This window comes from Micropterus salmoides, unplaced genomic scaffold, assembly GCF_014851395.1.
Source record: "Micropterus salmoides isolate LMB-PRFRI ecotype aquatic unplaced genomic scaffold, ASM1485139v1 Ms_hic_scaffold_19, whole genome shotgun sequence".
Taxonomy (NCBI): Eukaryota; Metazoa; Chordata; class Actinopteri; order Centrarchiformes; family Centrarchidae; genus Micropterus; species Micropterus salmoides.
The window spans coordinates 4,356,150-4,367,431 of record NW_024041039.1 but is presented as its reverse complement, the minus strand read 5'-3'; the positions used below and the strand labels follow the sequence as shown (position 1 = coordinate 4,367,431).

Sequence of the window (11,282 nt, the reverse complement as noted above, 5' to 3'; positions counted from 1 at the left end):
TGCGTGTCGGCGTGTCAGCTTCACAAAATCCACTTCCACATCTACAACGGGCATGCTGCCCGCCACCAACAAACACAACCACAACAGACAAAACTCTCAACTAACACGATATAAAGAAACAAAAAACACACATAAACATATAAAAGTTTGGAAACTCACTCAACGCAGCGTTCACCAAACCACCACTCACTCACCTTCCACTCAGAGAGAGAGAGAGAGAGAGAGAGAGAGAGAGAGAGAGAGAGAGAGAGAGAGAGATGTCTTATTCTTTAAACTTATTGAGTGTGTTGTTGGAGGGAAAACATATGACATCATAAAACCAATGCATTCTAACTGTCTTCAATATATGTATAAAACCCAAAGCACCAACACGTTCTCATCTCAGTGCGTCATTACCAACGCTGTGAGACAACGTGTCAAAGCTTAATTATTTGACGTTGGCGGCTAACCCTACAGCTGTGCACATTGCGGTCGACGTGCACAGCTGTAGGTGGCAGCGCTTCAGCGTCCACTCTGTTGACTTTTGCCGGCCGAGCAGGCTAACTTCCTTTTTAGCCCTCCGCTAACGTGAATGGCTGGTTTGCCCGCTTGTAAAGTTTACTCCAAAGCACGGGGCATTCCTGTCGGAGGTATTGCTGACCAATCACAGTTCCTACGGTCTCTCCCAAATAACTATGCTTTGTCACTTTTTCTGAAAGCGTCGGTATTGGACACCCTGAGATGAGAACGGGCTCAAATAATCTAGAAAAATCTGCAGCACCCGGCCTCACACTGCATGACACACAGATTAAATGCCTTCTATTTGCAGATGACTACAGTAAGTCCTAAGACTCCAGCAGCTGCATGAATTCTGTCTCACCTGGGCCCTGACAGTAAACCTAAAAAAAAGATCATGGTCTTCCAAAAACGATGCAGACATCAAGAAAACAAGCACAAATTATATTTAGACACAACATCTATAAAATTACACATATCTGGGCTCATGAGCACAACAGGAAACTTCAACATGGCTGTGAAAGATCTGTGGGACAAAGCAAGGAGAGCTTTCTATGCCATCTGAAGAAATATAAAACATGATATACCAATAAAGATCTGGCTAAAGATTTTCAAATCGGTCCTGGAACCAACTTCCCTTTATGGGAGGTAAATATGGGGTCCACTCAGGTCTAGGTTTGTAAAATGGGAGAAACACCCAACTGAATCTTTTCATACAGAATTCTGTAAGAGCATTTTGTATGTAGACAGAAAAAACCCCAAACAACGTCGGCAGAGCAGAACTAGGCCAATACTCAGTGATCCAAATCCAATAAAGAGCTACCAAATTCTACAATCACGTTCAGACTCAGTGATCAGAACCTGGCCATCGAGACGGGCCGCCAGAGACAAACCTGGCTTCCTAGAGAGGAAAGGATCTGCTCACTTTGTACATCACAGGAAATAGAAAATGAACAACACTTCCTCACACATGTGAAAAACACAAAGATCTAAGAGAAAACTACAAATTACTGAAACCTATAAAGGAAAACTTCCATACCTACTAGGTGAAACACAAAGATGTGAAATAATTGCAGCTAAATATACACGTACATGTCAAAACCTGAAGACAACCAGAGGAACACAAATATGAAACCATCATACCGTTACTATAGCGACAATGTTATTATTGTTATGGTTCTTTGTTTGTTTTCCTTTAATGTATTACTGTTGCTTTGGTAATATGAACATTATTCTTTCATGCCAATCAAGCCAGTTTGAAACTGAAAATTGAAATTTGAAAATTGAGAGAGAGAGAATCAATAATGAATTTAGGGCTGTCCCCAACTAACGATTGACATGGTCCAATCAGAATTGTCAAGTCTTGCCCAAAGTCGACTGATAGTGGAATCAGTGTGTGTTTGTGCACGGCGATTGTGGGGGATTGCAGCCTCTATCATTAGTCAGTGTAACTTACATTGTACATTTAACGTTACAGATAAACTGAGGCTTGCTGTTGATCATTTCCTCTCAGCTCTGCTCGCCGGCCTTTCACCGGTCTTTTGCAGTTTTTCATGCGTGCCGTGCGGCCTACAAATGCATGCACGTTGCGGTTCCTTGCGGGTCTATTTCAAGTACTATTTAAAAAATATAATATTCTATGTGTGTTTATCAATGGTGATAACTGATCCGAAAGTTTGACAGTTGAATCAGACTCCGCCCATCGAAGCATCAACAGTACAGGAAGAGAAAGAGGCTGACAGGAAGACAGAGAGACTCCAGAGAAAGATGAGTTACTACCTTGTAGTTTTGTTGAAGCATCATGGTTGTTGATTTTGTGTTTCAGTTGTTGTTGCTGGTTTAGTTGTTGCTGGTTTAGTTGTTGTTGTTGTTGTTGTTGCTGGTTTAGTTGTTGTTGTTGTTGCTGGTTTAGTTGTTGTTGTTGTTGCTGGTTTAGATGTCAGAGATATTGCGAGAGAAAGAAAACAAGAGTAAAGTTCATCACTGTGAAAAGTCATCAAATAAACAAATGTTTTGGTGGTTTTAATCATCTTGAACAGGGGTGTGTTTCCCAAAAGCATCGTTGCTGACTGCGGTAGCAACTTCCTTGGTTGGAACTTTGCAGTTGCGACGCAACTGTTTCCTAAAACCCTAGTTGGAACTACGGAGGTAACTAAGTTGGTAACTTACACGGTACGAACCATCGTTAAGCGACGCAGGTGTTCCCTGAAACCATAGTTCAGACGAACGTTCGCACCAACTGTTGTTAAGTTGCATAGTTGGAACTACAGCTCCTGACCTGTGGTTAGAAGCTTAGTTCACGGTGACTACGTCACAGAGAGCAGAAAATGCAGTGTTAGGAGGTGGATGTGATGTGTTTTAAGCAGGGAATGTTAGATAATCCTGCTGTACAAACATTTAAGGTGATTTAAAATAAATTAGTTTTAAAAGTACTTTTAAATGTATTTGTGGGGTCATGGGTAGGGTTGCATTGATTCAGTAGGCTAAGTATCTCAGTGTAGACCATCTACAAACAGCAGGTGTTTTCTCACAGATTACCCGTCTGCTCACAATAACTTAATTTAATATTAGTCACCCAGTACAAAGGTTAAAGGACAAAACGGAGAATGTAAAGACAAGACTTTTAATATTACCTACATGTATACGTTTCTGGGCCTCTGGGGAAGATGGGTGTTCTCTAGTCTTCATTACAAACATAAAAAGGGACAGCATAAAATCCATGAAAGTACTGTAATGAATAAATCCCTGAGAGTTTTCGTTGCCTTTATAACAAAGATAAATAGAGAACTCACGGGAGTCGTATCTGTCTCAATAGAGAACATGCGTAAGCTCAGACACTTAGCGCACTGAGCTGTTCTCAAAACCTAGATGTCAGATGCCAAGAGATTCATAATAGTGTTACAGTGTTGACACAAAGATACTAAACCTATTTCACTAAATGTCTTGAATCGCTAATAGTCTTCATTTTTTCTTCTAATTATAGCCGATATTTAGGCTAAATAAAATGATTAGGTTATATATATTTATTGTTGATTTCATTAACGCTATTGTTGATTTTCTTGTTGTTGCCGGTACGACAATAATATAAAAGCCTAAATAATAAGTTAGCAAAATAATGTCACTTAATATCGGTCACAACTGACATATTTAGGCAGAATATGACGTTTTGTGAGTTTCGTGCTGTGAAAGTCAGACGAACACACCTGGAAACATGTTAGTTCGACCTACGTTGGCTCAAACTAATTAGTTCAAAGTATGACAGTTTAGGGAAACGGTCGTATTTCAGATGTTTGTTTGTGTAACGATGCATCGTACCAACATAGTTCAACGTTACCTTACGTGGTTGTTCGGGAAACGCACACCAGCTCAGCATATTCTCACCTGTTTTCTCACCTGAGGACTGAGGGCTGAAGGTGAACAGCTGCACTTTTCCAGAGTAACCATCTGTCACTTCACACTTCAAGTTAGACTTTGATTTGTAACTAAAATGAAATCCAGGAAAGACACAGCGGCGTAGCAGACAGACTGTGATGTCTTCATGTCTTTGTTATCTTTGTCCACATCTTTACCCTCATACAGCCACTTCACTGTGTGTCTACAGAACTGTTCATTTCAACACAGAGCAACGTCACCTTATCAGCGTCCTTACGTTCAGTCACTGGTGAAGATGGAGATATTGTGAGAGAAAGACAACAAGAGTAAAGTTAACTTCATCACTGTGATCATAATTATTGTAATGTTTCAGTATATTGTTCTAACAAGACAGTTTGAGCTGAAAACATTATGATGGAAATACTCACTGGTAATAACAGACAGATAAACATGAGAGTCTGGAGCTTGTTGTCCTGATTGAACTGTTGACAGTGTAACGACCAACATCCTCGACTGTGACCTTCTTTATAACCAGAGAACAGTTCTCTGTAACACTCAGTCTGTCTGATTTAGCTTTGGTGTTTTCAACAATCTGCCCAAGTTAACAGCTTACTGCTGCTGTGTTTCCTGAACCAAAAGAGCCATGTAGTATTTCACATTTTGCTGACCGTCTATCACATTTTCACAAGGCAAAGTGACGTCATCTCCAACTCTGACAGTGAAGGAGGGGGAAGTTTTTCAGCTGCTGCTGTTGAGAAAATGATGAAAAATAAAGTGAAATGAGAAAATGTCTGTTATGTTCATAGTTAGTGACGATTATTTCTTTATCCTTAGTTTCCAAGAGTTCACTAAACTCACCACATTAGAAACAACAGATTTGGTTTTCTTAGTTAAAAAATGTAGCTAATAAAGAATCTTTAATAATATTGATCAAGTTATTTTTTACAATGTGCCTTCCATTTATATATGTGATATATGTATTCTTACCTGTAAACTGAAGCACCGCTGGAAGAAATAAAGAAATCCATTTGAACTCAACCATCATGATTCTCTGAGTCTCTTTCTTCTGTCTCTTGTTCTCGTGCTCAGAACTGTCTGAGTTTCTAAACTAGTGCTTTAGTAGAGAGACGCTGCAGCTACTTCCTGTGGTTAGGATGATGTCACTTCCTCATAGTGACTTTTAGTCTGTTTTAGATTTCAGTCTCTCTGAATTTCTTATCGATGTCCAAACAGCCAAAAACTCTGTTACAATTTTACATTTTGAAATGTAGTTTTCTCTCATCCACAGTGACTGACAGAGACCCCAAATTCTTGATCAGCAACATGAGATGCAGCCATCAGAGTTCACACTTTGTTCATTCAGTCTATTTGTGACAATGACGTGTTTCACCAAGCGAAAAGAAGAAGAAGAGGAAGCTGAAGGTGTGAAGATTGTTAGTTAAAATAATGTTTGCAATGATGCAACTTGTTTTCTTCAGATAGTGTTTATTAGAAAACAGACAGGATCCATGGTGATGTTTGACAGCACACATGAACAGACAGGTGAAGAGTCAAACTCCTCTCCCACCAGAATCTGACTCCTGATGTCCATGGTGCAATATGGTGATACTGTAGCAGCTGCTGAAGAACACAGATAAGATGATATTTTACTGCTCTGAGATCTGCTGGTTCCTCATTTTATCTTTGCAGCTCTTTTTTTTAAGATTAAGGAAACTCAGCAGAAGTTGAATCAGGAAGACATCGTTCATGCTGACTCTATTTCTCCCCCGCCCCCTCTCTTCCTTTTTTCTGCTTCCAACTCCGTCATTAGATTGAGGGCGTTCATTCTTTCAGTTAAACCAATCAGAATTTGCCACAACCTCTGTGAGCCAATCATTTGTTGCTGTCAGACTTTCAAACTGTCTTTTCTCTCCTGGAGGACCCCGACCAGATAAAAGACTGCAGCATCACTCCAGCTCCAGGCCTCCCTCCCTCTCTCGCTCCAGCAGCTGGTGGATCAAGCAGTCTTCAGTGATCCCACTGAGCCCTTCACATCCATTCTGGTTCTGGCCTCTGTGGTCACAGCCCCTCCACCAGGTAGGCCATACATCCCTCTCACATTTCTTAAACTCTCCTGTTCCTTTTCCTTTTAATTCCTCTTTAAGCCTCTTTTTCATTTAAGTCTCTCCTGACTGAGCTGAATAGGAAGTGTTTTGGTGAGAATGTGGACATGAGACAAACAGGCGTTTATCAAATTCTGATGAAAACTACTTTAACCCCTGGATGTCCTGGTTTTGGTTGTGAGTTTGGTGATTTCCTGTTTTCTTTTGTTAAATCCTTCCTCGTGGGTCTTTGTCAGTTCACTTCCTGTCCTTGAGTTGATTTTTGTTTCCACCTGTGTCTCGTTTCCTCCACCTCTCTTGGGTATTTAAGTGTGTGTATTCCTTTTTGTCTAGTGTTGGCTCGCCTGTGTTTTACAATAAGCACGCCATTTGTTTTCACTCTGGAATTTGGGAGTTTTACCTGGCTAGGTAACTGAAAAATGTTCAAATCCAGGTTTGTTGTTTCACATGTATGACTACTACTTTATTGAACGCAGATTACATTTCATTCACAGTTAACATGAGCTAGAGGAAATGAGATGTTTGCTAAGAAAAGAGTAAGTTGAAAGTTAAAACTTGAAATGATAAGAATTATGAATTAGAGATGATAATGCAGACTGTATTTTATGATAGTGTCTTTGGTTCTGGTTCAGCATTGTGTGGGTCTGACTTTCTACAATACTTGGTGACTCCTGTTTGTGGCACCCATGAACTGGTGAACTTGATTCATCCTCATCTACAGACTGCAGACATTACGTTAAACAAACAAGGAGATTGTAACTTTGTAAAGGTGCTTACAGACCAAAAGCAAAGTGAGCGTTGTGGGCGCTGCGTTTACATACAAAGTCAATGCAAAGACACATAGCGCCACGATTTCCTGTCGGGCGGTGCGAAGAGGGCGCTGCCGGCAAGGAGAAGGCCTTTGCGTGCATTTTCAACTCAAGCGAGAAAGTCGCATGACGCTAAGTCGCTGTAGCCTATCAGCGTTGAGATCATCCTGACATCACCGATGGCTTCAGAGCGTTGTGTGGAGAGGGCCGGGCAGAGCGGGGGATTGAAATGCCGCTGGCCGGCGGAGAGCTGCTACACTTGGAGAAGTTGAGGACAGAGCAGAGAGCAGCGCTGCAGCTTTTGGACAAATAAACACTGCGGTCGGTTTGGATTACACTCTGACAACTACGCCGTTTACCCGTGGGAGGAGCTCGGAGTAAACTGCTTTATTAAATTAGCTTTTCACTTTAGTTTTGCGGATGGAAACATTGATTTATCTTCACTGGAGCTTCTCAGCAGCTAGCTTCCGTGCACATCGGTTTCACTGTTGTTGTTAGAAGGGGTGATGGAGCAGTGGCTAAGACACTTGCCTTTGGTTCAATCCCCCACTGTGACCCATCCACCATTGTGTCCCTGAGCAAGACACTTCTCGTTGCTCCAGAGGCGTGCGACCTCTGACATATATAGCAATTGTAAGTCGCTTTGGATAAAAGCTAAAATAAATGAATAAATGTAAATGTTGTTAGCGTCGGTTGGCACCCAGAGCTCTGTTGGACTAATACTTCATATTTATATAAAAAACAGAAAACACTGCATTACTTGGAGAAAGAAAGCGAGGAAGTTGAACTACCTGGTGAGTTCAGAAAATATGTGTCTGTAACTTTATTCCAGCTATCGTTGTACTTTACTGTGAACAAGTTAGCGTAGCATAGCCCTGATCGATCCAAACTCCATTCAGAAAACAAACCTTTTAGAAGTTGTTGTCCTGCTGACTTGCTGACAGACCTGACAAAGCATGAATTCATATGTTTAACAAATCTGCATCATATTGTGTTATTTCAGCATCAGTTTGATCCGTTTACTGCAATTAAATCCCAGCAAAATGTTTACATTGGTTTCATACAGCTGTAGTAATGGTGAGTTGTAGTATAGTAGGGGGTTTGTATTTAAAATGTACTATAATGTATGTGTATGCACTTTCTAAAACTTATCTGGTAGTAAAGATAAAAATAAGTTTGAAGATTGGAATTTTGTGTCTATGAGATTCCTGAAGGGTTGGGGCGTTCAGCTTAGTTCGATATAGGGCCCTCCAGATCCCTTTTGCCTGGGGCCCCCAAAGTGCCTTGAAACAGCCCGGCCCTGGAGAAACCGGGAGAGGGCAATGAAACACGGGAGTCTCCTGTGAAAATCACGAGGGTTAGCAAGTATGAGCGAACCGGAGCTAACCTCTATGGCTCCTCGTTTCCTTCTGTACGACAGCGTGCTGCGTATGACGTCCTTTTATTCTTCTGCGCATGCGGGTCACTTGCAGGCCGGGGCCAGTTCACACTTCAGTCTGATATGGGCCACGTGTAAACTAAAAGGTCTGCAGTGTGAACGTAGCCTTTAAGTCCACGTGAGGAAAGTTCAAGACAGGATATTAGAGTCAAAATACGCAAACCTACGTAATTTCAATGAAAACTAAATATTGTCTTTGTATAAAGTTTCACACAGGAACCTGAACGGGCCTGAGGCTGGTCATGAGTGAGACAAAAAAATCTATAGACAGAGGGTGTGTGTGTGTGTGTGTGTGTGTGTGTGTGTGTGTGTGTTGTTTGTGTGTCTACAGTCTGCATCATTGTGATCATGATTTCATATATCACATTGTGACTCTGACATAAAGTATATTTGGATTTGAATGATTAAATGTCTAATTGAAAATCTAAATAAAGAAACTAAATTGTGTGTTTATTCTTTTGGGTCCTAATACACATCACAGAGTCGCATTAGTTTAACATTTTAGACCTTTTCCTGAAACCTACTAGGGTCATATCTCCTTCACTCGTTACTTTCATGTCAGGAATATTATTTATTTTTCCAGAGATATTATTGAGTTTATGTGGTTTTGCTCAGGGGCGTTGCTTGACATAAAGCTCTACTGGGGCACAGATCCCCTCATTAAATTTTTGATTTATGAAATGTGTCAGTATGTGCCTCACCAGCTTCCCTTGCTAAGCATTACCTCAGTCCTCCATTAGGGTCTGAGCTGCTTGTATCTGATGCTGCCTGTACATCTCTGGCTGTGCTTTTACTGGCTGAGGCTGCCTGTATTTCACCTGGGTCTGTGTGACTTTCTAAAACCTTCTGTGTTTCAGCTGTGTGCTGGCTGATGATCCAGCATCTCCTCTGCAGACAAACTTCAGCATAGCCCCAGTAAATTATAAATCAATACTTGCAAGATATTAATGTTATCAGCTGCATCAAAAAGTTGCTAGGATGTGTGAACTTCTCTGGGACGTTGGCCCAGGTTTGGACAGGGCAGACCAGAAAGGGTTAATGCAAGAGGATGTTTGTGTCCAAACAGTGGAAAAACAGTATTGCTCCCAGATTTTGGGAGCGATTGATTGCTTCTTATGCGAGAAGACGTAGACAACAGGAAGATATGTTCTGTGTATAAAAATGTGTAGATTCAGACTTGATCCTCTGTCTTTTTACCATTTCATAAACACCATGCTGTGTGAAAGGTTCCCTCACTTCCTGTACTTTATCGATCAGAATTTAGACGATGTCATAATGTTGATGATGTCATAAACACCGTTCTGAGGGGAAAGTGATGTCACTGCCTGCTTCCACATTCTGAAGATCAAAGCCACAGAGTGAACACATTCTGAAACTTCAGCTCCTCAGTCTAATCAATCATTTACAACTGAGCTTCGTGTACAGAGCCCAGAAAAACAAGCGGTGGTTAACACAGTCGTTAAGAGAGAAGAAAAATGAGCTGCATCGAGGAAACAGTCCCTTCTGAGAAGTTCTTTGACAATCTGGGCATGGACGTCAGCCAAGAACAAGCAGATATATCTGACCAAGAAATCAAAGTGGACTTGGATTCAGTCATTCAACAACTGGAAGGAATAGATCTCCAACTGCAAAGGTACGCTAGACAATATGAGAAAAAACAACTAGCAGAGCTCCATGAAAATAGCCAAACTCAAAAAGAATTGGATGCAATGTCCAACGCTATGCAAGTGGCGAAAGAAGCCATTTTGAAAGCCAATGAAGCTTTGCAAAAAGAACGTCAGGAGCTACACAATAAGACACATGATAAATCCTTTGATGAGAACTATGATAAAGTCAAAGCAGAGCTCTTAGCAGCAAGCCAGCAAAACGAGGCGTTGAGACAAGAAATTCAGGAGCTCAGGAGAAGACCCCAAAATGAACCATCTTTGGAGGAATTGTGTAATGTCATTAAGGAGGAAACAGAGGCCATGAGGCTCCAAAATTACAGCATACAAGAGGAAATCCAGGAGCTCAAAGAAAAGCGTAGAAATTTAACTGCTCTGGATGAAACGTATGACACACTGAAAGCAGAGAAAGAGGCGATAAGCCAGCAAAATGACGACCTGAGACAAGAGATTCGGGAGATATCCAAAGATCTCCGATATGAAAAGGCTCTGCGGGAAATGAATGAGCAAATGGAAGTTTCCAAAGTGACCATCAGCCAGCAGAACGCAGCACTGAAAGAACAACGCCAGAAGCTCTACAAAGATTATGAAGATCAAAAGATTTTCGGTGTCATGTGTAGGGAGAAGTTGCACAACATGGGATTTATGTGCAGAGAAAATGAAGACATCCAAATAGACATTGAGGACCTTACCAGTAGGATCCAGAACAGAAAAGCCATGAAAGACAAATATAAGCCCTGAAAGCAGAAGAAAAAGTTGTCTCTGCAAAACAAAATGAGCTTCTTAAAACACTTGCAACGCTCCACTCAAAGTTTCGAGGTATGAAAGAATATGAAGGCAAGTGTGGTCCGCTGAGAGAGGAGATAGGAGCCTTAAGACAACGCAACGATGAACTCCATCAAGAAATCCAACAGTGCAGTGAGGAGATAGAAAACAAAACTGTTACAAAGGCAATTTATGACTCACTGAAAGGAGAGAAAAAGAATCTAAGGCACAGAAATAAAATCCTGAAAAAAGAAATTCAGGAGGTGGAGAAAAGGCTTGTAAAGGAACAAGCTTTGGTAGACAGGAATGATGTCGTGAAAGAAGAAAACGAAGCCTTGATCCAACAAAACCACACATTACAGCTGGAGGTTGAAGAGCTCTACGGCAGACTGCAAAGTGAAAAAATACTGGAGGTCCTGTACAAATCGCTGACAACGGAAAAAGATGCCACGAGTCGAAGAAATGATGTCCTTCGACGAGAGGTCCAGAAGCTCAAAGAAAACCTGAACAGTGAAAGAGCTTTAGAAAGTGCACGCAATGCAATGAAGGCTGAGAAACAGAAGGTCGACCGAGAGCACGCAGCACTGCAGCAAGAAATTCAAGACCTGAACAGCTCCTGAAGAGCTATATGGAAAGC

General features: G+C 41.3%; 1 protein-coding gene and 1 long non-coding RNA gene across 4 annotated transcripts in view; one reads left to right on the top strand and one right to left on the bottom strand.

Annotated features, from left to right (window-relative positions):
- LOC119910711 (neuronal PAS domain-containing protein 3) overlaps positions 1-11,282 on the bottom strand; it is a 659,826-nt gene that overhangs the window by 335,926 nt on the left and 312,618 nt on the right. The gene's annotated exons all lie outside the window — the stretch shown is intronic.
- LOC119910717 overlaps positions 1-11,282 on the top strand; it is a 102,211-nt gene that overhangs the window by 61,156 nt on the left and 29,773 nt on the right. For both annotated transcript variants that reach the window (XR_005445689.1, XR_005445690.1), the window contains exon 4: positions 5,786-5,943. This is a non-coding gene — a long non-coding RNA (uncharacterized LOC119910717). The remainder of the gene's footprint in view (positions 1-5,785; positions 5,944-11,282) is intronic.